The sequence below is a fragment of the Vulpes lagopus genome, chromosome 7 (assembly GCF_018345385.1).
Source record: "Vulpes lagopus strain Blue_001 chromosome 7, ASM1834538v1, whole genome shotgun sequence".
Taxonomy (NCBI): Eukaryota; Metazoa; Chordata; class Mammalia; order Carnivora; family Canidae; genus Vulpes; species Vulpes lagopus.
In genome coordinates, this window is record NC_054830.1 from 68,128,514 (window position 1) to 68,154,609 (window position 26,096).

A 26,096-nucleotide genomic window follows, 5' to 3' on the forward strand; every position below is an offset into this window, starting at 1 on the left:
ACAATGCATGAGCTCCTGTTGGTAGATTCTTTTAAAAAAAAAAAAAAAAGATTGTATTTGTTTATTCATGAGAGACACAGGGAGAGGCAGAGACACAGGCAGAGGGAGAAGCAGGCTCCCTGCAGGGAGCCCGATGCAGGACTCTATCCCAGGACCCCGGGATCATGACCTGAGCCAAAGGAGATACTCAACCACTGAGCCACCAGCTGCCCCGGTAGATTCTTTAATTGTGATTTCAGCTTCGCCAGTCTAACCTACTGCTTCTGCTAGATTCGCTTAGGAATAGGCCTGTGTGTTCTGGAAGCTTCTTCTCAGTGAACAGGAGAAACGCTGAAAGGTTATGCTGAGGACGCGAGTGACTGGACATATCTGACCCTGCAAATGTTTGAACAAACATCCACTAAGCAGCTACAAAGTCTGCAGGTCACAAGGGCTTGGGGGATAGTTTAACTTTGTGCCAGGAAAAGCAAATACATCATATATTATCTCTTTTGTGAGGAGAAGTGCAGACACCTGATGGAGACAGGTCTATAATGAAACCATCACTCTCTGTCATCTCAGCCCATCTTATCCCTGTGGCCACCCGACTCCACAGCCAAGGCTCCAGGCCCCAACATGAATATACCACCAGCCTTTCCCCCATGTGTTGTCATTGGCCTTGCGGTGAGCCTGAGGCTGAGCAAGTCTAGCACATATTTTCTTTGTAGTGCTAACATGAACTGAAAATTAGAAAAAAGGCAAAGTATGGTACACAGTGGGGAGGAATCCTCCTTGCTAATCCTTGCCATTAGTGATGACATCAGGTGCACCCTTAGGGGACTTGCCTTGGACATCAGATCACACTGTGGGCACTCACAGGGGGGAGGAGCCACTCTGTGAAATCTCAAGAGCAAAGGGATCAGGAGACTCCTCTGAAGGCAGGAGAGAAGTTCATGGACAGATTAGAAGCGGCAAAAGAACCCATAGTTCCAGGAACTCACATGAGACACCTCCTGGGGCACCAGAGGAAGCCCCACCGACCTCCTGCTGAAGGCCAAAGTGTCAGATCTTACAAGACACAAGAGGAGTCTAGATGATTTTTTTTCTTCCATTGGGGAGGGTGTGCTAGGTCCTCAAAACTCTAAGCCTAAAAAGAGGACTGTTGGAAAAAAAGAGGGGGTCTAGGGAATGAGGTATGATCATCATAGGGAAGCTGTACCCCCTTAGGCCAAGTGCTCTGTAGCAAGCAGGGAAGATGCAAAACAGGATCCTAATTCCCTATTCCTGCCTCACCCCTGTTGCCCTCCCCATCATCCAGCTTTGGTCATTGACTTGAGCTCTTGCAGGAAAACAAATGAGCAGATCTCCAACAGAGTCAAATGTTTAATTAGTCTAGGGGATGCAGGCAATGCGTGGGCTTCTGATAGGCATCACATGGATTATTAAGCGGAGAGGAGAACTGACCAGCTGACAGACTCTTCGGCCTAAGAGAACCATGAGGCTGATTCCTCAGGTTCATTCCCCGCTCACCCTCCTCTCACAGCCCCCAGCATCCTAGAGAACAGCCAGGGACCCCTTTCAAGGCACGTAGGTCACTCCCCCTTCAAGCCCTGGGTGTCTTCCTCTTCGGTACTCCTATTCTTGCTGAAAATTGGATAAGCCAAGGTTTCCTAAAATCATGTTCAGAATCAATCCGTGTTTATTCCAGTATATGCTGCGGGAAAAGGCAAGATCTCATCGCAGTCCAAACCCCCCCTGCCTGCCATGAGAGTGTGCAGAAATGCAGGAAAGCCAGCCCCACTTGGAAACCTCAGTAATTACTATGGGAACCTGTCGGATGCCAGGAGGCTGGGAAGACAGCTTAATTAAGTGCAGCCTCTGACGGTTCTGATTGGGAAATTGAGGGCACGGTAACAGGGTGCCATTCAGGCAACAATCTGCTCCTTTTGTTAAGACACAGGGAGGGTCTCTTCTTTTGCCTACAACAAACAGGAGAGCTATAATTACACAATGGCAGACTGCAGCTGGGCGTGCTATTTTGGATTTCATATTTTCCTGAAGGGTTTTACAACCAAAAAGATGAAGTGCCTCCCCACTCACATAGTGGTTGTATTTAAGGTACTTGAGGTCCTACAACACTCTACAGCCTTAATTCTACTTCTCATGGTAAAGAGGGGGCAGCAAGCCAAAATCTGGTGGTTCACACTGCATGTAGCTATAGCTGCCTTGTGTATTTGTTTCCTAGGGCTGCCGTGACAAAGTACGACAACTGGGTGGCTTAAACAACAGAAATGTATTGCCTCCCAGTTCTGAAGGCCTAGAAGTCCAAGGTCAAGGTGTTGGCAGGTCGGTTCCTCCTAAGGATCATCTCCATGCCTCTCATCTAGCTCATGGTTGTTTGCTGGCAATCTCTGACATTCCTTGGCTTGTAGATGCATCAGCCTGACCTCTGCCTTTTTCACCTGGCCTTCTCCCTGGATGTGGGTTTCTATCTCCGGGTACAAATTTCCCATTTATAAGGCTACAGTCATGTTGGATGAAAGCCCACCCTAATGACTCATCCTAACTTGATCATCCGCAAAGACCCTGTTTCCAATGATGGTACGTTCACAGGTACTGGGAGGCAGGACTTCAACACCTTTTAGAGGGACACAACCCATGACACTATGGTTCCACTGAAATCTAATGAGGATGCTCTCAAAAAAAACAAATGGAGCTTCTCTAGTTGACATGAGCCTGCTGAGTTTCGGCCACCCCCCTTAGCACCACCCCCTTCCTGCAGTCTCTGCAGGGTGTAACAACTTTCCCCAGTTTTAGGGCAAGTCAACTGAGAGAAAGGGGACCTGGAGGGGTTTCTGTTTTTTGGTTTTTTTTAATTTTTTTATTTATTTATGATAGTCACACAGAGAGAGGGAAAGAGAGGCAGAGACACAGGCAGAGGGAGAAGCAGGCTCCATGCACCAGGAGCCTGACGTGGGATTCAATCCCTGGTCTCCAGGATCACGCCCTGGGCCAAAGGCAGGCGCCAAACCGCTGTGCCACCCAGGGATCCCACCTGGAGGGGTTTCTCCTTTCGTTTTTGTTTTTTTTTTTCCAATGAGCACATGTCAAAGATTTATTTAATCACAAATATGAGAACAAATATGAGAAGGTGTTACAACCAGATCAAAGGAGCATTCAAAGAACACACAGAGGGAGTCAATCCGGAATACAGAAATGAATTTACAAACAAATGCAAACCTAGTCCACATCCGCAGTGCAATAACCAACTGCATCTCCCCTGGACAAAATGTATTTGCATTTCTATGGGCAAGAATCATTTGCATCACTATCAGTTTTCTACAAATGACAGAATTATAAAAAAGATCCGAAGCAATGAAAGATGCAGATAACCACGAAGGGTGCACTAGACAAGACACCCAGTAGGCATTTTTTTGCCCATTTCAAAGTCTTTCACATTTTCTTTTCCTGGCAGACTATATGCCTCCCAGGTGCTAGGGCCACCTGCTTAAATGTCATCAATCATCTAAGGCATTTACATCTGTGAGGGGGGAGTCTCCTGGGGGGAAGGAAGTGGCCTTCAGGAACTTTTAGGATGGCCTCTCTCCTCCTTTACCCACTGCTGCTCCCAAGGCCCTGACAGCAGGGAAATGAATTTCTCAGTGGTTACAGGGCTTCCTCAGCTCCTCCAGGAAGACCAAGCTTTCCCGTCCCATTGCCCTTACTACCAAGTCCTTTTATTCCCTGCCCCTGGTGCCACCAATTTTTCTCTCCTTTTCCAGTACACACTTCCGGGGTCAGTTCAGCCCTGGCCAAGCATCCTCCTCGGGCCACTTTGCTAAACTGGGAAGTCCATCAGTCTCAAGACCAACCTTGTTCTGCTTCTCTGTTGTGCGTCCTAACCCCTTGGAGACTTCGAGCTAAAAGTCGGAGACCAGAGGCGTACATTTTTCTAGGTCACTTGATGGCTATGCGATCTAAGCGACATAATTTCCCTGAGCCCCAATTTCCATCATCCTAAATCTCCGCACTTGTGTTTGTATAAATGAATATAGCAAACGCTATGGTCTTCCATCCAGAACCCCCCACCCCAGGATCTAGAACTGGGGCACTCATTCCCCCAGCTCCTAGCACAGCCTTTCCCCAGGGCCAAAGGGAGCTGCCTCACCCAAGGATATGATCTCCCCGAACCACCCCTTCCCCCTACCCCCTACCCCCACCAGGAGCAGCCTACTTGCAACTCAGTCCAGGTGGGGATACAGAGCCTCAGCCCTCTTGCCTCAATGTGGAACATCTCCAAAAGGCCACTTCCACTTCGGTGCTCCCCATGGGATCGGCTGGGGTCTCTGTTGCAACTAAATCACAGCTCAACTTCTCCTTCCGCCCAGTCCTGCCTCTTCAGCTCCCTTACAGGTGCATTCCCAAGGGTCTATCCAATAAATTTCTTGCATGAGAGCCTCTGAGTCTCAGAGTGGGTTTCCTTGGGAACACCATCCTGCAACAATGAGAGAATACTGAGCATATGGTAGGGGCTCAAATATGCCACTAGCAAGCCACATGAGTCCCTTCTCTCTTCACAAACACGCGGTTCCACGCTGGCACAGGTATGAGAAGAAAGGCAGGCCGGCCTTGGCAACTTGGCTAAGAAGTGGAGCGGTGGGCGGGCAGGGCCCGGTGTTTGCTTTCTGCCTGCCCTGGTGGAAATTCCACATGGCAGGATGAGAGTGGGGCCAGGTAAGCCAGCCTGAGATTGTTTCCCTTCCACATCCTGCCAGCCTCCCGAAACGGATATCCCTGGGAAAGGCTGACATCTTACAGAGTTACATTCTCCGGCAGGTCAGCGTCATCCTCGGCCAGGCCTCGTACATCTCAGATAAGGGCTGGGATCTTGTCAGGCAGCCACACAGCAGCAGCCACATGGGGGATGAAGTTTCAGTCCACTTTTGGGGTCACTGCTCCTTGCTCAGCCATGCCCAGGAGCAGAAGGACATGGTGCACCCTCAATCCCTTGACTAGGGTACCGTGTGGTCACTGAGACTCACATTTCTCTTTCCTGCAGGGAATTGCGGGGGGACCTTGGGGACCATAGAGCCCATAAACAGTGGTAGAAGTGCACTACACACACACACACACACACACACACACACACACACACACTTGCCACCATTATCTGACTGCCATTCTCGCCACGTCATTCCCAAAAAAACACACGTGATTCAAACTTACGTAGATCTTTGTTATTTGTGAGACCTTGGACAAATAAAATGTTCTGAGGCTGTTTTTTTCCCTCTACAATGGAGATGAGTGTTCATGTGAGTACCACGGCTGCTCTAATAAGCAAGCTCCAAAAAATCTCACTGGTTTAACCCAGTAAACCTTTATTTGTTGCTTGCTGGAAGTTGAAAATGGGTGTCACTGAGTGGTGGTTGTCCTCCAAGATGTCACTCAAAAGTCAGACTCTGGGGCACCTGGGTGGCTCAGTGAATGAGCATCTGACTTTGGCTCAGGTCGTGACCCCGTGGTCCTGGGATTGAGTCCCTCATCAGGGTCCCCACAGGGAGCCTGCCTCTCCCTCTGCCTATGTCTCTGCCTCTGTGTCTCTCATGAATAAATAAAATGTTTAAAAAAACAAAAAAGTCATACTCCTCCCAGCTTATAGTTCCAACATCACCAGGCTTGCCTTCATAAGACAGAGGAGGAGAAAAGGACATGGAGGGCCAGAGGTAGGGCAGGAGTGGTCAGCCAGGCCTGGAAGGAACACACAACACTTTCGCTAACAAGCCTTTGACCCAAATTCAATCATATCACCATTCTTTTTTTTTTTTTTTCATATCACCATTCTTAACTGCAGAGGAGCCTGGGAAATAGAGTTTAGCTGTGTGCCCACAAGGGGAAGCCAGCCAGTCGCTGCCATAGGGTGATGACCTTATAGGATTATGGCAAGGTTCATAAAATAAGCATTCCAGGTGCACTGTGAGTGTTCAGTAGATATTACGGGTCACGGTTATTAAAACCCACAAAGACAACTCAAAAGGTCCCTGAGAAGTGGCTACAAATGCTGCATTAGACGTGGGTCCCGGGCTAAGGAGATTGATTTTTGCCTTGCTTGGGTCCAAACACCACCCACGATAGGCTCGCACGATGAACTCAAGCTCACCTCTGCTGACTCCCCTTGTGGGGAGGAGGGGGGGTGGGCTTTAGTTCTGACAAAGGAGGAGGCAGGAAATAGTGGGTTCTTCATTGCTCCCCACCTACCATACTGTGACCAGTTTTCTCCCTAAAATACTAAAAGGCTAACATGACTTGGAACCACAAGAATTCATTACCCTTCCTAGGACTCCCAGTCAGGCTGTAGGAAGAATGTACGTTCTGGCACAACTTTGACACTGGCCCACCCCTTGAGAAATAATAGCCTTGGCATTATATTTCCATATATAATATATTTCATTATATTTGCTTCTTTTCTTCCTTATTTTAAAATGTCTGCTTAAGACATTTGGGACAAAAGCTCCATGCTCAAATTTCTTCTCTCTGACCTCCAAGGTTCTTGCTCTCTCTCTCTCTCTCTTTTTTTAAGATTGTATTTATTGGGGTGCAAGGGTGGCTCAGGTGGTTAAGCATCCACCTTTAGTTCAGGTCATGATCTCAGGCTCTGGGATCGAGCCCTGCATCGAGCTCCCAGCTCATTGGAGAGCCTGCTTCTCCCTCTCCCTCTCCCTCTGCTGCTCCCCTTGCTTGTGCTCTCTCTGTCTCTCTCAGATAGATAGATAGATAGATAGATAGATAGATAGATAGATAGATATTTTAAAAAATAAAGAAGGAGAAGCAGACTCTTTGCTGAGCAGGGGGCCTCACGGGAGGCTCCATCCCAGGAACCCAGGATCATGACCTGAGCTGAAAGCAGACACTTAACCAACTGAACTGCCCAGGCACCCGAGTTTGTTCATCTTTTTTTCCGAGTTTGTTCCTAATAGTAGAACAAAGGAAAGGGGTATTAAAGCCAACATACAGGAAAAACACAAAACACAATTATCTGATCCAACTGCTACCTTCCTTACATACATGCATGTACATATGTGAGTGCACACACACAAGCAACAGCAACAACCCTCAGATACACCTGTCATTTTGGCTTGGGACACAGGAAAGAAGCAGGAAATGGAGAAGAAGGGAAGTCAAGGTAAAAGGAAGATGCATATAAGATTTGGGAGAAAAAGGCAAGTAAAAGTTCCTTAGAGCTGTGCATGATGTGTATTGTTGCCATCAAAAATAACTTTATTTCTAATGACCTAGGCTTCTAACAAGAAAGAAGCACCTTGCAGCAAATATTTTTTTTAAAAGCTCAAGATGCAGAAAAACAGAATAAAATGATTTTATAGTAAAACACCAGTCTTTTGAGAAATATTGGTTCAGTGCCTTATGCAGATCTTCTAAATGTTGGCTCATATTATTATACAACATCAAAAAAATCCCATGTGTTAATATTACCACAATTACATTAGAAAATTCTTTAAGAACTGAGAAGCTGTCAAGCTCAAGGTTGCAGAAACAAGTTTTCCAAAAATTCAAATTTTTGGTTGCAATTTTGTATTTTTATCATTGGTAGCAAATACCATCAGTTATTTTCCTTGATTAAATAGGTTCATTTTGTTAACTTCCAAGAAAATATCCCCCAAACACCCTAGTCTGAATAACCACAATTTGTCTGCCAATCATTCTTTCAAGTAAAAGTGGTGTTCTATTAAAAAGAGAGAGAGAGAGAGAGAGGGAACTAATTGAGTTCTCAACTCAAACATACAAGTGCTTTTTTTTTGCTTTTTTTACACAAGCACTTTTAACAAAGACAACCATTGTACCTCAGAATGCAGCAAAGGTACTTTATACATACTTCAATACTCCGGACATATTTTTTTGAAGATTTTTTTATTTTTAAGCAATCTCTACACCCAAAGCAGGGCTCAAACTCACAACCCCAAGATCAAGAGTGGTGCACTCCACTCACTTAGCCAGCCAGGTACCCCCTACTCAGGATATATTTTTAAAATGTGTATCCAAGAGGGGCCACCTGGGTGGCTCCGTTGATTGAGTAGCCAACTCTGGATTTTAGCTCATGTCATGATCCCAGGGTCCTCGGATGGAGCCCCCATTCGGGCTCCATGCTGAGCAAGGAATCTGCTTGAGGATTCTCTCTCCTTCTCTGTCCTTCCTCCCACTCGCTCAACTCTTTCTTTCTTTCTCTCAAATAAGTAAATGAATCTGTAAAGAAAAAAAAATTGTGGCAGGACAGGACACAATGACAGCTCCTACGGTTTGGGGCCCGGGCACTAAGGACTCATGTCAATACCATGAAAAAGACAAAGAACATCTTGATGTTGTTGTAAAAACAGTTTTGATTCTGAGGACCCCTGGAAGAGTCATGGAGACTCTCAGGGATCCTCAGACCACACTTTTGAACAGCTGCTATGGATCAAGCACAAGTCCTCTTCATCTGTCACCAAACCCATTTCCTCCAGTAAAGCCACCACCTCCCAGACACTGAAATACCCATAATTATCGGATTGGTAATTGGCTATGGACTATAGCCATAGAAAATCTGTAGATTCTTTGTTATTTTTACATTTGGATAAATATCATGCTGAGAATGCCAGTTTGCAATGTGCTATTTTCAGGCAATAATGCATTTTTGAGCTTCACTCATACTGATTCAGACAGATCTAGTCCACTCTTTTAATTGTACAGAATTCCATCAAATGTATTACCCTGTTTTATTTAACCACTCCTCTCCTCAAAAACTGTTCTCTCTTTTTTTTGAAAACATTAGTCTTACTTTGTTTACATTTTAAGCAGTACATTTTGAATTGTATCATGAGATGTTCCACACACATGATAAGCTCTATATAACATGCATCAAGAATAATATACGGTCGGAGCCCCAGGGACAAGGGTGCACTCACCCCGCTGCAGGGGCCTCATGTTCAGCTGGGAATGGTGCAGACCTGGCCAGGGTGAGTTGGGTTTGGTTTCTCACTCAAGAGTTTTGGCAGGGCCTCAGGTACCCCTTGAAGACATGAAAAGACATCATTCTTGAAGGTTAAGATGAAACTTGCTATTTTACCCAGGCACAAGGCCCCCCCTTCTTCTGGAACTGAAAGATACACAAAGTTTCCTTGTTCCCCTAAAGTGGAGCCCAGGTTGGAAAGACAGGTCATTTTCCACTGTTTGCTGTCCACACAGGAAAGCACAATGAGTTTATTTTTTAAATGCCTTTAACATTTCTGAGGTTCCCAGGTTGCACTGTGAAAACAAGTGATCGTCTTCTTTGGCAATTCTGTGAAAACTTCAGCATTTTTATTTGAAAAAGTGATTACTCTGTCAGTAGTCGCTAATTGTTTTCAGGCAATTAAAAATGGGGGGATGTCCTGAGGTTGGAGCTGAGGTTCAGAGGGATGGCCATGCACTCTGGGGTGGGGCAGAGATGAGTGCAACTTGCAGCTCTATCGCGCAGTGGTGGTGTGATCTTGAGCAGGTCGCTTAGATCCCCTGCACTTCACTTCCTGCAGTGGAGGGGAGGAAAGGGGCATTCCTTTGCCCCTTTCGTGTGCCCATCCCTGTGTCACATCGGACAACATAGGCAGTGTGTGGCAATCTGAGTGCACGATAAAGCACAGCCGTGGATGCTTATTTGTCAGCTTTGAGGATTATATCACAACTTGAGGATACATTACTTTGATGATCAGAATGACAGATTTGACTTGAATCTATGATTCTGAGAAATTTTATAAATACAACCTGAAATGAGATACCACCTCACACCAGTGAGAATGGGGAAAATTAACAAGGCAGGAAACCACAAATATTGGAGAGGATGCGGAGAAAGGGGAACCCTCCTGCACTGTTGGTGGGAATGTGAACTGGTGCAGCCACTCTGGAAAACTGTGTGGAGGTTCCTCAGAGTTAAAAATACACCTGCCCTACGACCCAGCAATTGCACTGTTGGGGATTTACCCCAAAGATACAGATGCAGTGAAACACCGGGACACCTGCACCCCGATGTTGATAGCAGCAATGTCCACAATAGCCAAACTGTGGCAGGAGCCTCAGTGTCCATCAAAAGTTGAATGGATCAAGAAGATGTGGTCTCTGTATACAATGGAATATTCCTCAGCCATTAGAGATGACAAATACCCACCATTTGCTTCGACGTGGATGGAACTGGAGGGTATTATGCTGAGTGAAATAAGTGAATCGGAGAAGGACAAACATTATATGTTCTCTTTCATTTGGGGAATATAAAAAATAGTGAAAGGGAATAAAGGGGAAAGGAGAGAAAATGGGTGGGAAATATCAGAAAGGGAGACAGAACTCCTAAATCTGGGAAATGAACTAGGGGTGGTGGAAGGGGAGGTAGGCAAGGGGTGGGGGTGACTGGGTGATGGGCACTGAGGGGGGCACTTGATGGGATGAGCACTGGGTGTTATGCTATATGTTGGCAAATTGAACACCAATTTAAAAATTAATTTATTTTAAAAAAAAGAATAAATACAGCCTGACTCTTCATTCCTCCTTGGACTGCCATTCACACTAAGCTTTCTGTGATCCATCTTCAGTCCGCCACGTCACAGAACCTTTCCTTTCCATAGAAGACATGACCTTCACGTGGCTGAACCCAGTGGCACATCCGTGCCCTCATTATATCTGACCTCTTCATGGCACTGACATTGCCAACAACTTCCTGCTCCTTGAGACTCTGGCCTCCTTGGCTTCTGTGACCATTGTGTCTCCTAGCTCTCCCCAGCTCCCAGGCAACAACATCCTTCGTGGACATCTAACTGGCAGTGTGCCCCCGGCTTGGTCTCCAGCCCTCATCTCTTATCACTTTTCATTTCTCTTCCTGAGTGATCTCATTTGGTCTCACATACAGATAAGACCCATATCTCCATCTCCAGACCTGGCCTCTCTCTGAACTTCTGATTCTGTTTTTGACTCTAATGAACTCCTCTGCATTGCAGTCTTTGAGCATCTTGAAGTCAACATATCCAAAAGTCACCATCCCACATGGCTTCATCCTGAATTTGTGCTTCCTTCTGAAAGCCCCACCTTGGTCATTACCTTGTCACCATCCATTTGGTCACCTAAGTCAAAAACATTAGTATACGCCTAGGAGCATCACATCAGCCACCAGCTGTATAAATGCTGCTTCCATTTAAAAAGAAAAAGAAATACACCTGCATTCTGAATTCTCCAGTCTCACCTGTGTCATTCAAGACCCTCCTAGAGGAGCTCTCTGTCTCTGGTCTAGCTAGTGTCCTCCAAATCCGTTCTGCAACGTGTATCCAGGATGATCTCCCTAAAACATCCACATACACATAGAGTTGACCCACAAATTGCCAACTAGGTGTGCCACGTAATTTATCAGCCAAACAGACACTTTTGATAGTAATAGGGTGTGCTATGAGTAATTGCCCTGGAATGGGAAATAAACCCTAAGTCTCTGCCAGGTACTGTGCTAAGTACTTTCTATACCCAATACACTTATCAAGTAACTATTATTATCCACTTGAGATGAGGAAATTAAGGTTTGCAGAGGTTAAGTGATTTGCCCATAAACACACAGCTTGAAACTCACAGTTGGAATGAGTAAGATTCAAACTTGGCACCAGCAGCTGATCCTAGAACTCATACTCTTTCTTTTCTTTTCTTTTCTTTTCTTTTCTTTTCTTTTCTTTTCTTTTCTTTTCTTTTCTTTTTTCTTTTCTTTCTTTTCTTTTCTTTTCTTTCTTTTCTTTTCTTTTCTTTTTTTTTCTTTTCTTTTTTTTCTTTTTTTTCTTTTCCTTTCTTTTCTTTCTTTTCTTTTTTTTGAGGTATAGTTGACACACAATGTTACATTAGTTTCAGAAGTACAACATAGTGATTGCATAAGCCTATATATTATGGAGCTCATATGCTTAACCACTTCCCTATACTAATGCTTATCATCCTCTTATTTAAAAAAAAAATGTGCTAGGCTTCCCTGTCGATTTCACAACCAAGTTGTCATGGTCTGACATGACCCCCACCTTCTCTCTGACCACTCCATCATAGGATCCTTTATGCAGCTGGGCACAACCGACCGACTTTTTCTTACCTCAGTACACTTGCTCTTCGTTTTCCCCACAACTTTTCTCCTATCTAATCCCTCGTAGTCCATCAAACTCAGCTCATATGTCATCTTTCCAGGTTGGCTGCCTCTCCTGTGTATATATAGTCGGAGTGTGAATTGTGCTATAATTTCTGTCCCCCACCAGTAGAACTTGCTCTGTTGTCTTCTTCAAACTACTGTAACCAAATGCTTCATTTATTTGCCTTTAAATGTTCCTGTTTTCTGATGAATGCATTTGAAACTATAATCTTCCAGGGCACCTGGGTGGCTTAGTCGGTTAAGCATCTGCCTTTGGCTCAGATCTGATCCTGGGGTCCTGGGATTGAGCCCCATGTCTGGCTCCCTGCTCAGCAGCGAAATCTGCTTCTCCCTCTCCCTCTGCCCCTCCCTTGGCTCGTGCTCTCTCTCTCTCTCTCTATCAAATAAATAAAATCTTTTTTAAAAACTATAATTTTCCCTTTAAATGCTGTTTTTTGGCTATGCTTCATGAATTTTGACATACAATGATCCCTTTAACCCAAAGATTTGGGGGGCCTTTCTTTGGTTTTGGTTTTGGTTTGTTCATTGTTAATTTCCAGGAAATGGAAAATGTTTAACTCTTTTATTGTTCTTGGTTTTTTATTTTATTACATTATGATCGTAGGACATAGTTGACATGATATTGACTCTTTAGAATGAACTGTGTACCTTTTTCTATGGCCTAGAACCTGGCCAATTCTAATAAATGTACAATGTATGATCAACATGTACAGATTCTGTATGTTGGCTATGAAGTGTGATGTAAATGTATTTTCTCAGTCTTGTTAGGTATGCTATTTAGTTCTTCTATACCTTGCTTATTTTAAGTCTGCTCTGTAATAAAATTCTAATTACTCTACACAAAACTGTATACCAGTATGTAGTATAAGTACTAGACATAGTACAGTTTGTAGTTGAATAAGTAAAGATACTGCCATGACCTTCTCTATATCTAGGACTCACCTCATTACAGACAAGTTATTTATATTTTTCAAAGACTTTATGTATTTGAGAGAGAGAGAGAGTATAAGCAAGGGGAAGGGCAGAAGGAGTGGAAGAAACAGACTCCCCGCTGAGCAGGGGGCCCAAATCGGAATTTGTTCCCAGGATTTGGGATCCCGGGATCATGACCTGAGCCGAAGGCAGATGCTTGACCAACTGAGCCACCCAGATGCCCTAGGCACAAGTCATTTAGAACTCAACTAACCTTTAGCTCTGACTCAATATGCCCTCGGCCACCCCAGTGCCACTTCTAGAGAAGGGTTACAGGGTGGACAGAGGCCAGAGCCCATGCAACAGAGGGTGCTAGTCCTTAAGCTTCATAAACTCTGTGGCAACTCTTTCATTTGTGAAAGTTCTTTCTTGTGATGTAGGCATTTGGTTTTAGCTTCATGCCAGGACCACCAGGGAAGTGAGTAGGGCTTGCTTGCTTGCTTTTTTTTATGGGGAATGGGAGGGGGTACAATTCAGGTTTTATTATCTCAAATCTCCAACTGAGAATCTGAAAGACTAGATCACACTACAGGTAATGATCGAGAATGATTGGTAATGACAGACATCCCAGTCTGGTTGTTTCACAGCAGCATACAAAAGCCTACTAATTTCCTTAGAAAAAAAAAAAATTAAGGGCATATTATTTGGAACCATGTTTGAGAATCTGGTGATTTCCCCTTCATTAATTTGTGGTCACAAGAACACGGTAAATCAATAACAAGTATTGGCAAGTATATGGAGAAAAATGCAAGTGGGAATGTAAAACGGAGCAACTATTGAGGAAAACAGTCTGGAAGTCTCTCAAAAAGCTCAGTAAAGAGGTCACCTGGGTGACTAAGTGATTGAGCATCTGCCTATGATTGAGCTATGGTCCCGGGGTCCTGGGATCAAGTCCTACATTGGCTCCCTGTGGGAAGCTTGCTTCTCCCTCTGCCTGTGTCTCTGCCTCTCTGTGTGTTTGTGTTTCTCATGAATAAATAAATAAAATCTTAAAAAAAAAAAACAAACAGGGATCCCTGGGTGGCTCAGCGGTTTAGCGCTGCCTTTGGCCCAGGGACCGGTCCTGGAGTCCCAGGATCAAGTCCCATGTCAGGCTCCCGGCATGGAGCCTGCTTCTCCCTCTGCCTGTGTCTCTGCCTCTCTCTCTCTCTCTCTCTCTCTCTCTCTCTCTCTCTGTGTCTATCATAAATAAATAAATAAATAAATAAATAAATAAATAAATCTTTAAAAAAAAAAACAAAAAAGCTCAGAGAGACCACATATGACCCAGCAATTCCACTCTGAGGTATATACCCGAGAGAATTGAAAACATATGTTCACACAAAAATTTATGCATAAATGTTCATGGCAGCATTATTCATAATTGCTAAAAATTGGAAACATCCCAAGTGTCCATCAATTGACAAATGGATAGATGAAGTGTAGTATATCTATATGATGGAATATTATTCAGACATAAAAAGGAATGAGGGATTGATATAGGTTGCAACATGGATGAGCCTCGAAAACACAATGCTCAGTGAACAAAGCCTAACACAAAAGGCCACATATTGTATGATTTATATGAAATGCCTGGAATTGGCCAATCTTTAGGGATAGAAAAGTAAATTCATGGTTTCAGCTGGAGGGAGGGGAGGGTTGTCGGGGAAGAGGAAATGAGGAGTGACTGCTAATGAGTGTGGATCTCTCTTTGGGGTAACAAAAATAATCTGGAAATAGTGACAACGGTTGCACAACCTTGTGTTTATACCAAAAACCAGTGAACTGTGCATTTTAGAAGGGTATATTTTATGGCATATGAATCACACCTCAATTTTTAAAAAGGATGGCAAATAAGAATCACAGACCCCTGCCCTAAATCCCAGGAGGAAATGCCTTGAAGGCAGTGCAGCATACATGACCTGGACCTCGGAAAAATACAAAGTGTGTTCAAGTTCTACCCCTCCAACTATGATCTCCAGAACTCGGGTATTTTATTTCATCTCTATAAACATCAGTTTAAAAAAAAAAAAAACATCAGTTTTATTTCCTCTAAAACGAGGGCATTATTACCTATTTCACGTGGTGGTTGTAAGGATTAAATGAAGCCATCTACCCAAGACAGCTAGTACTCTATCACAGCATGTAATAAATGACCGCTGTTATTATTTTTACTTGTATTATCACAATTATTATTTTCACATCTTTAAGATCATTCGTATCTAATAATTTTTTTTTAGTACTACTCTCATATGACACTTCCAATAACAGAGATACTGAATGGTCCCAGTTTCTAGGAGCACAATCTTGGCAAATTCTTTAGACAATATGGCGTAAAGGAAAATCTATTTTTAGTATACTGAGATATGCACCGTGCTTGTTCCATGAAATAAATAATAATTAGCAAAACAGCTGCTGAAAGCCTGTCACATGAATTCATTTAATATATGTTATAAATAGCCCTAGAAATATTTGCCCATTGCGCCCTCTTGTGAGAGTTTAGGGGAACTATCTTTATTCTAGAGAGAATAAAGGGAACTGTGGGCCTTGCAATTCAAAGGGTGGTCCTCAGATCAGCAGCGTGGGCATCATATTAAAGCTTGCTAGATTTGTGTGGAATCAGAAAAGACCCCGAATAGCCAGGGGAATTTTAAAAAAGAAAACCATAGCTGGGGGCATCACAATGCCAGATTTCAGGTTGTACTACAAAGCTGTGGTCATCAAGACAGTGTGGTACTGGCACAAAAACAGACACATAGATCAATGGAACAGAATAGAGAACCCAGAAGTGGACCCTGAACTTTTTGGTCAACTAATATTCGATAAAGGAGGAAAGACTATCCATTGGAATAAAGACAGTCTCTTCAATAAATGGTGCTGGGAAAATTGGACATCCACATGCAGAAGAATGAAACTGGACCACTCTCTTGCACCATACACAAAGATAAACTCAAAATGGATGAAAGATCTAAATATGAGACAAGATTCCATCAAAATCCTAGAGGAGAACACAGGCAACACCCTTTTTGAACTTGCCCACAGCAACTTCTTGCAAGATACATCCACGAAGGCAAAAGAAACAAAAGCAAAAATGAACTGTTGGGACTTCAAGATAAGAAGCTTTTGCACTGCAAAGGATACAGTCAACAAAACTCAAAGACAACCTACAGAATGGGAGAAGATATTTGCAAATGACCTATCAGATAAAGGGCTAGTTTCCAAGATCTATAAAGAACTTCTTAAACTCAACAGCAAAGAAACAAACAATCCAATCATGAAATGGGCAAAAGACATGAAGAGAAATCTCACAGAGGAAGACATGGACATGGCCAACATGCACATGAGAAAATTCTCCGCATCACTGGCCATCAGGGAAATACAAATCAAAACCACAATGAGATACCACCTCACACCAGTGAGAATGGGGAAAATTAACAAGGCAGGAAACCACAAATGTTGGAGAGGATGCGGAGAAAAGGGAACCCTCTTACACTGTTGGTGGGAATGGGAACTGGTGCAGCCACTCTGGAAAACTGTGTGGAGGTTCCTCAAAGAGTTAAAAATAGACCTGCCCTACGACCCAGCAATTGCACTGTTGGGGATTTACCCCAAAGATTCGGATGCAGTGAAACGCTGGGACACCTGCACCCCGATGTTGATAGCAGCAATGTCCACAATAGCCAAACTGTGGAAGGAGCCTCAGTGTCCATCGAAACATGGATGGATAAAGAAGCTGTGGTCTATGTATACAATGGAATATTCCTCAGCCATTAGAAACGACAAATACCCACCATTTGCTTCAACGTGGATGGAACTGGAGGGTATTATGCTGAGTGAAGTAAGTCAATCGGAGAAGGACAAACAGTGTATGTTCTCATTCATTTGAGGAATATAAATAATAGTGAAAGGGAATATAAGGGAAGGGAGAAGAAATGTGTGGGAAATATCAGAAAGGGAGACAGAACATAAAGACTCCTAACTCTGGGAAATGAACTAGGGGTGGTGGAAGGGGAGGAGGATGGGGGGTGGGGGTGAGTGGGTGACGGGCACTGAGGGGGACACTTGACAGGATGAGCACTAGGTGTTATTCTGAATGTTGGTAAACTGAACACCAATAAAAATTTAATTTATTAAAAAATAAAAATAAAAAAATAAAGCTTGCTAGAAATGTAGATCTTGCATTCCAGCATCCTCCATTAGAATCTACATCTTAATACTCTCCCCAAATGATGTTTATACATATTAATTTCGAGAAGTACTGGCTTGGAGCATATAGTACACACTTATTTTTTATTCAGGAAACATTTATTGAGTGTCTTACTATCAAATGTTAAACATTATGCCAGGAACTGGAAAAAGCAAGACAGATGTCACTTTTCCACAAAGAAATCTGTGATTAAAAGCATGTAAGAAATAGGATTAATTGTGCACCTTAAAGAGGTAGATTATATGATTGGTGAATTAGATTCCACCCCCTCCCTACCAAAAAAAAGTATGGCAAATCAAGAGCCATAGATCACTGCTTTAAATTCCAATAGAAAAGTTCCAAGGAAGAAGCAGAGCACACAAGAGTGTGGACTTTTTAAATAGATGCACCATATTAAAATTTTACACTTCCCATCCAATGAACACTATGGTGGAGTTGTACATAAAATCAATGGTATACAAAGATGAGAACAACTAACTCTGGCTGGAAGAACAGAAGGAAGATTCAAGGAGGGGGCTGAATTTGAGACTGAGCTTGGTAAGCAGAAATAAACCATGTGGAGAATGTTGGGCAGAGTATTCCAGTCTGAAGGAATCTACATCCATGAGGCAAAGCACATACGCTCAAGAGCATGTGATATGTTAGAAGAACGTCGAACCCTTTGCTGACTCTTTGGTGGGCGGAGTGTTGGTTTAAAAAAAAAGGCGGGGGAGGCAGTTCTCTTGGGGGCGTCTGAGTGACACAGTTGGGAAGTATCTGACTCTCAGTTTTGACTCAGGTCATGATCTCATGGTTTGGGATGCTGACTCCCCACACACACACACACACAGTCAGGCTGCATGCTCAGCAGGGTCGGCCTGAAAGTCTCTCCCTCTCCCTCTGCTCCTCCCTCTGCTCCTGCCCCGGCTCACATGGGCTCTCTCTCAAATAAATAAATAAATAAATAAATAAATAAATAAATAAATGCAAAGTACGTAGAAGGGAGAAAATAATAAACATAAGAGCAGAAATCAATGACATAGAATATGGTCAAACAAACAAAAATCAATTACACCAAAAGCGAAGTCCATGAAGAAAATCAGCAAAATTTGACAAATCCTTAGCCAGACTGCCAAGTTAAAAAGAGAGAAAACACAATTACCAATATTATAAATGAAAGAGGGGTTGTAAGAATGGACAGTAGGGTGACTATGGCTAACAGTGTATTGCATATTTAAAAGTTGCTGAGTAGATCTTAAAAGTCTTCATTACACACAAAAAAAATAACCTGTAACTATGTACAGTGAGAGATGTCAACAAGTCTTCTGTGGTGATCATTTCACAATATAGACACATATCAGATTGTTATGTTGTACGCCTGAAACTAATATAATGTTATATGTCAATTATACATCAATTTTTTTAGAAAGAAAGAGGAGAAACACAAGTTAGTGATCTCAGAAATAAAGGAACACCACCATCGCATTTGCAATCATGAAAGCAACAAAAAGATAATATTAAAGGATTTTTGCCAATAAATTCAACAACCTCAATGAAGTAGATAATTGTCTTGAAAGATACAAATTAGCAAAACTGACTCAAAAAAAATTAGGAAAAAAGAAAAAATCAGGAAATCTGAGTATCCCAATATCTGTTATAGAAAATAAATTATTTGTGATTTTAAAACCTTCTGACAAAGACACCTTCAGACCCAGACATATTTACTGACAAACTCTAGCGAGCGCTTAAAGAAAAAATAATACCAATTCTACACAAACTCTTTCAGGTAATAGAGGAAAAGAGATCACTTCCCAACTCACTTTATGAGACCAGGACAACTTGGTGTCGTAAACCAGGCAAGAAATGAAAAACTGAGACCAATATCCATCATACAAACGCAAAAATCTGTAATAAAATTTTAGCAAATCGAATCAGCCACTGTATAAAAAAAGGTAACACATGGGCCAAGTGTTAACAGATCAAAGGAGAAAACCCACGTGATTTGCTCAATTGATGCAGAAAAAAGCATTTGCAGGACAACAATTTCTTATAAAGTTAAATACACATGTGCCACAAACTCTGCAATTCTACTCCTAGGTGTTCCCCCCAGGGGGGGATTAAAACATATGTCAACCCAAAGACTAGTATGCAAATGTTCATAGCAGTGTTTGTCACACTGATCAAAAACCCGACACAATCCAAATGCCCATTAACAGGGGAATGGACACACAAATTAGTACATCCATCCAATGGGAAACTACTCAGCATAACATAAAAGAGTACATATTGTATGATTTCATTTATATGAAACTGCAAAAAAAGACAAATCTATGGTAATAAAAAGCGGATCACTGGAAGCCTAGGACCAGGGGCAGATGGAAAATTGACTGAGGAAAGGCACAGGGAACATTGTAGGATGGTGAACATGTTCTTATAGATTGATTGTGATCCTGATTTTACGAATGTATAAATACGTCAAAAGTCACCAAATGAAACCAGAAGAAGTGCAGTTTAATATGGAAGTTATCTCAATAAAACTGATTTTTTTTTTTTTTTTTTTTTTTTTTTTTACAAAAACACATCCTTGGGGATTCCCATTGGAGAAAAGAAGTGTCCTTACAGGGTCTTGCAGATGCAATGAGGTATGAGTTTGGGCTGGACCACGGAATTCTCCAGCATCCCCGACTGGTGAGGTCAGAGAAGCCTGTCTGCTGGGGTTCTGGTGACAGTTTGAACCCCAACCTCATATCAGCGCAGTGGATATAGACAGAGCTGCTTCTGTTGCCAGATCGGTGAAGATGTGAAGATCTCAAAACACATGGGGGGGTGGGGGGAGCTTAGTACTTGGGTCACTCATGACAGTTCCCAGACTGGCAATATCAGCCTGGCTACATGGACAAAGGGGATCAAGTCTCCAGCCGCTTTTCCAGGAACCTCCTGGGGCTGGGGCTGGCCCTGTAGTGAAGAGGAACGAAGAGGGATGAAGTGAGAGGCAGCCACAGGCAAGGGGAATATAGCTGTAAGAGTGGAGAGCCCAGTCGGTGGCACAAAGCCAGCTAGGCAGGACTGTCTTTCCTAGGGAGGAAGTGAGAGTGAGAACCCGGGGTTCCTGGCTAGGATGGAGGGCAGAGAGGCACAGGGGAGGCTAGAATCTTCCATGTCCTTTCTAGGGGACCCAAGTGGCCTGAGGAAAGGCACTGCCTCCATGTCCCAATCCCTACCTTCTCAGAGCTTCCCTCCCAAAGCTGCCTGTTCCGGGCCAGCTCCGGGCACACACCTCTTGCCTGAATTACTCTCTTCAGACACAGAGCTGCTGCTCCATTGAACTGGGTCCTTTCCTATTCTCTCCCATTTCCAGTACTGCTTGATGGTCCCCTAGGATCCTTGGGGTTAGAATGATGGTCTTAGAATCAGTTGTACCCCTTCATATTCTGAGAAGGAAAGCAGAGATTTAGTAGGGGGGAGGTGGTGGTGGAGGGTGACGTCCAAATTATGAATTAGAGAACTTTAGATCCAAACGGATCTGAGTTCAAATTTCCCTCTCTCATTTACTAGCTGGATCAAACCGAACAATCTCCTCAAAGTCTTCAAGCCTCCTTTACCTTAACTGTAAAATAGGTACAATGACCATTTTAGGTCATTAGTACATCATGGGGTTGTCCCAAGGATGACACAAGACAACCTGTGCCCTGCACCTGCAGGCTGTCCATCACATCACAGGCCATCAAAAACCATCTTGGGGGTAGGAGGGAGTGCTGTATCTTGCCGGATAGCTGTCCTGGACGTATCTCATCGCCTTCTCTGGCCTCTGCTCCTGCATAGCTGAACCTCAATGTTCATCTTGGTTACTTACGGTTCATTAGTATCTTTTCTTCTTCCTTTTTTTCTGCTCTTCTTTATCTATGTAGAGGAAACTGAGCTCTCAATGGGAGTTTATTGGACCAACCCATTCCCTTTGCCAGCTGTGTAACTGAGGGTGGTGGTGGCAGAGTCAGGGACACCAATAGCCATGGTAGGAAGGTTGTTGACATCCAATCCCACCCACACAAGCAGGCTCTGTCCTCTTTTGAAGCAGCAAGGGGCCAGGAACACATCAAGGCACAGATTGCCACAGTCCCTGGCAAGCTAAACCCACACACAGAAGCCACTGTCTCCCCGTACAGAGTGTTCTCTCACCATGGCCTGGGCGAGCAGGACAGACGAGGGCATGAAGCTTATTCTAACAGGTCTCAGCCATGCCTGGAAGAGAAATTACAGGCAGATACATGTGCAAGAGGCTTTCAAACTCCAGCCCAAGGCACCTCTCTATCTAGAGCTCACATTCTTCCCTCAGTAGCTGGCCCCTCCCAACCCCTTCCTCTAGGTGGGGCTCATGAGCCACAGATTACTATTACTGATTCCTAGTTACTTCATCTGTAGGGCAGTGGCGCATCATGCTGTCATCAGCATAAAGAGGCACCTCAAAACTCAGGAAACCAGAAAGGAGACTCACACCATCAGCCCTTGGCCAAGACCCCAGGTCATATTCCATGAGTGTCCTTGGCTCACTTCCCTACAGTGGTCACAAGAAAGTCAAAACTTCATAGCTTTAAAAGAAAAAAAAAGAAACTTCATAGCTTTCTACCCGAATACATTCCATGTGCTTACTACTAAAACCTCATAACTGTCTATATTCTGATACTGTAGATTTGTCTTACGATTGACGCTACTCTTCAAATATTATCAGTAATGGCCAACACTTACTGAGCCCTGCTAAGTCCAAAGAACTGTGCTAAGCATTAGAGATACAAGGCTTTCACCTAATCCCTACAACATTCTGTGAGGTAGTTATCATTATTATCCTCACTTCACGAAAGAGGAAACTGAGGTTCTGAGCCTTTGAGTCACTTGCTCGACTGGTAAATAATAGAGGAGGTATTTGAACCCAGGTCTGTTCTAATTATCATCCCCAACCCCATTCTGTCATCACTGGTTAGAAAGCAGAAGAGAACCTTTTCTCTTAGCCGCTGTGATGTGGGGATAATTTCTTGGTGATGGAGACACATGATCTCCTATTAGGGAGACATTTTACTTACTAGACAATCAGTTTATTATAAAAGAATACGACTGAACAACAGCCAGATGGATGAGATGCAGAGGCCAAAGTATGGAGAAAGGGCGCAGAGCTTCCAAGGGGTCTCCAGGGGCTGCACTCTCCCCAAATCTCCACCTGTTTGCCATCCTGGAAGTGCTCCAAACCCATCCTTTTGGGTTTTTACCCCAATCATTGGTCATTGACAATTGATTCAACCTCCAATCCCTCTCCCCTCCTGAGGTCTGAAAGTTCCAACCCTCTAATCTCAGGGGTGCTTCTCCTGCCAACCACTCCCCATCCTTAAAGGTCTTCTAGAGGTTACCTCTTTAACATAACAAGACACCTTTATCACTGTTGGCATTTAGGAAATTCCAAGGGTTTTAGGAGATCTGCACCAGAGAGGAGAATGAAGCTCAAATATATATTACAGATTATAGGGGCACCTGGGTGGCTCAGTGGTTGAGCATCTGCCTTTGGCTCAGGTTGTGATCCTCGGGTCCCGGGATCGAGTCCCACATCAGGCTTTCTGCAGGGAGCCTGCTTCTCCCTCTGCCTATGTCTCTGTGTCTCTCATGAATAAATAAATAAAATCTTACAAAATATAGATATTATACATTACAACATCACAGAAGGCAAGTGCTTTCATTGTGTCACCTTGTCACCTAGGCCTAACACAGTCCAACACAGCTCCCAGCCCCTTGCAGATGCACAAAGGTCACTGGCAGGCAGTGCAGGTTGCAGTTGAATTGCATAATGTAAGAAAACGCCCATCTGTAAAATCTCGCCCCACCGCGCACCTTTTCTTGATAAAACAGCTGGAAGCTTATTTTAGGTTCACAGCCAGGAAAATGAGACTTGACCTTGCAGTCTTCCTAAGCTTTTGCCCTCTGTGCCTGAGGGTGGCTTCCAACCACAGGCATGTTGTCTGGGGCTGATCTTTCCTTCCTCCGCAGGCCCGGAAAGCAGGGACCTTACCCCAGCCTTTGCTGTTGCATCTCCTCTCCCTCAAGCAAGACACATTGGACAGGCATTTCAACACCATTCCACCTCCTGCTGTCCCTTGGGGTCACATTAGAGTTTGTCAGTCTTTCTTGTATAGTGGAGGACTTGGTCCTGAAGCCTGCTCAGAAAAGAAGCTTGCACAGAGCTGAGCATCTGGGAACATGTGGCTCAATCAGTAGAGCACCTGACCCTTGATCTCAGGGTTATAGGTTTGAGCCCCGTGTAGGATGTAGAGACTACTTGGGAAACTCTTCACCATCTGGGAACCCTCAAACGTCAGAGATACACAAGCCCATTAACTTGGATCTTTCCAAGCAGGAGCCTGTTTCTCAGAAAGAATCCCCTCCCTTCCCACCTCCACCTACATTTCCTGATAACTCCTGGCACCTCCACCTTGACTACAGGTGTGGCTTCTCAGGACCTTGACAATTAATTTAGATGTTTGTTTCGTGTTTGTGAACTTGAATAGACCTCTGGGAATAGGAGCCACTCTCTGCCGGGCACCTGTTCTTGCAGGCAAGATAGTTTCTATTCACTTCCCCTGGGTGACGTCATTCAACACTGCCGCAAAGATAGAGAGGTTGGTTCTACCGGGCCCAGTTTGGATTAGAGGACCCTGAAGCAGTAAGAGGTGAAGTTGCTTATCTGAGTTCACAGAACTAGGAATTGAGGGACGCAAGATGCTCTGTCTTATTCTGAAGCCCAAGCTCTATACACCTATGTTCTGGTGCAGGGCTCCCCAATGTTGGAATCCCTGAGCCGGTACGGTAGTGACTTACATTTAAATTTAAGTCAATGAAAATCAAGTAAAATTAAAAATCCACTTCCTCTGTAGTAACAGCCCCATTCCAAGTGCCCCATAGCCATGCCTGGCCAGACCACAAACACAGAACATGTCCATCCTGGTGCGAGTTCTCCGGGACAGCCTACAATGTGGTGCTCCTATCATATATACACCTGGGCATGATGCAAAGTCAGTGCCTTGCCTCCCTGCCCTCACTGCTACCCAGTCCATTCACTGGAATAGCCCCAAAGGCTTCTTTGGAGAAGCATGACCCTGGCTTGTCTTTCTTTTCTCTCTCCCCTCTCTCTTCAGGCTCTAGGAGTGTGGCAGGAACCCTCACCACAGAACCGGGAGGGGGGAATGAGATTTGAGGGCCTCCCCACCCATCCTGGCTGTCCAGCAGGAGAACTGCAGTGAGTGAGGTCCCCAGCCGAGGCCCCAGGCAAAGGGGCAGTCTGGACGTCACTGACCTTTCAGAGCGTGCTCCTGGCCCCCAGCTTGTTATGTCTTGGCCAACTGTCCCTGGAAACAAGGCTTCTACTAGGCTTCTGGGAGGGTTAGTGTTTTCCTGAAGCTTTGGGCTCCTCTTGGCTTCTCTACACTCAGAGCTTACGTCTGGAAAAGAGACTTCATTCTCAGATCAGCTACCATGTGGTTTCTTTCTACAAATAAACTTTACGGAAGGAATGTTCCCAGCACATGGCCTGTCGCCCCACCCTGTCACCACCCCCAGCAGCATTTAGAGCCATGCTCCGAAAGGATATCCAGTGCCCCCCACCCCCCAGCCCCAATTTGCATCCTGTTCATGTCTGGTCCAGACACAGCCTCCTGCTGGCTGTGGGTCCTGCTTAGCTTGCTTTTCTGTGACCACCCCCTACTCCAGTGGGGTGAGGGACAGGAGTGAGCCCTGCTGGTATGGCTACATGCCAGTTGACCCATGATGAAGTAGAAATCAAGGTGCCGAAGTTCTTCTCAACGCAGTACTGAGTGTACATTCCAAGCCTCAAGCCACTGCGGCCAACCCAATTGGTGATTCAATCACAGGATAACTGAACCTCTTTTCCTTGGGTAGCATCTCTAGCAGAGAGAACGACTAGGACCTTTCCTCTGGCTTCACTCCTCCACATCAGACTCAGTGTCAGACAAGAGATTGCCAATGGACACACCCTCCCTACAGTCACCCCTTCTGGAAGGGCTTCTCTCCAGGTGACTCTGGACCCTCCCTCAGCTAGGGACATGCTTTACCATTTGGACTTGCAAATGGCAGGCATTAAGGATCCTCTTCCCATTGGATAACACAGAGAAAGCAGAAGGAAGAAGAGCAGGAGGAGGACCAAGCCCTGAAGAAAGGTTGACTGGAAGTAAAAGTATTTACAAAACATTTGCTAACGAGCCACTGTCAGGTCCAAATTCGTAACTATTCTGCTACTAGAAAAACAGCCCATACAGGCTGATAAAATTTTCAGTGAAACCCTTAAAAAAAATAAGCAGAGGGGATCCCTGGGTGGCGCAGCGGTTTAGCGCCTGCCTTTGGCCCAGGGCGCGATCCTGGAGACCCGGGATCGAATCCCACGTCGGGCTCCCGGTGCATGGAGCCTGCTTCTCCCTCTGCCTGTGTCTCTGCCTCTCTCTCTCTCTCTCACTGTGTGCCTATCATAAATAAATAAAATAAAATAAAAATTAAAAAAAAAATAAGCAGAGTTTATGAAAAGGCAATGCTCACACACATACATAGATGTGCCCACAGGATAACTGAAACGTCTAAAATGGAATGTGTTCCATTGCACTGACCGCCAGGGAAACAAAATGTAGGTAACTATGAGAAACCGGTTCTCACCCATTAGATTGGCAAAAATTAAACAATGATCATTGCCCATGCTGGCAGGTTGCTTTGCCAAGAACTGTGAAGGGTCTGGAATGTCAGGTCACTTGCACAATTTTT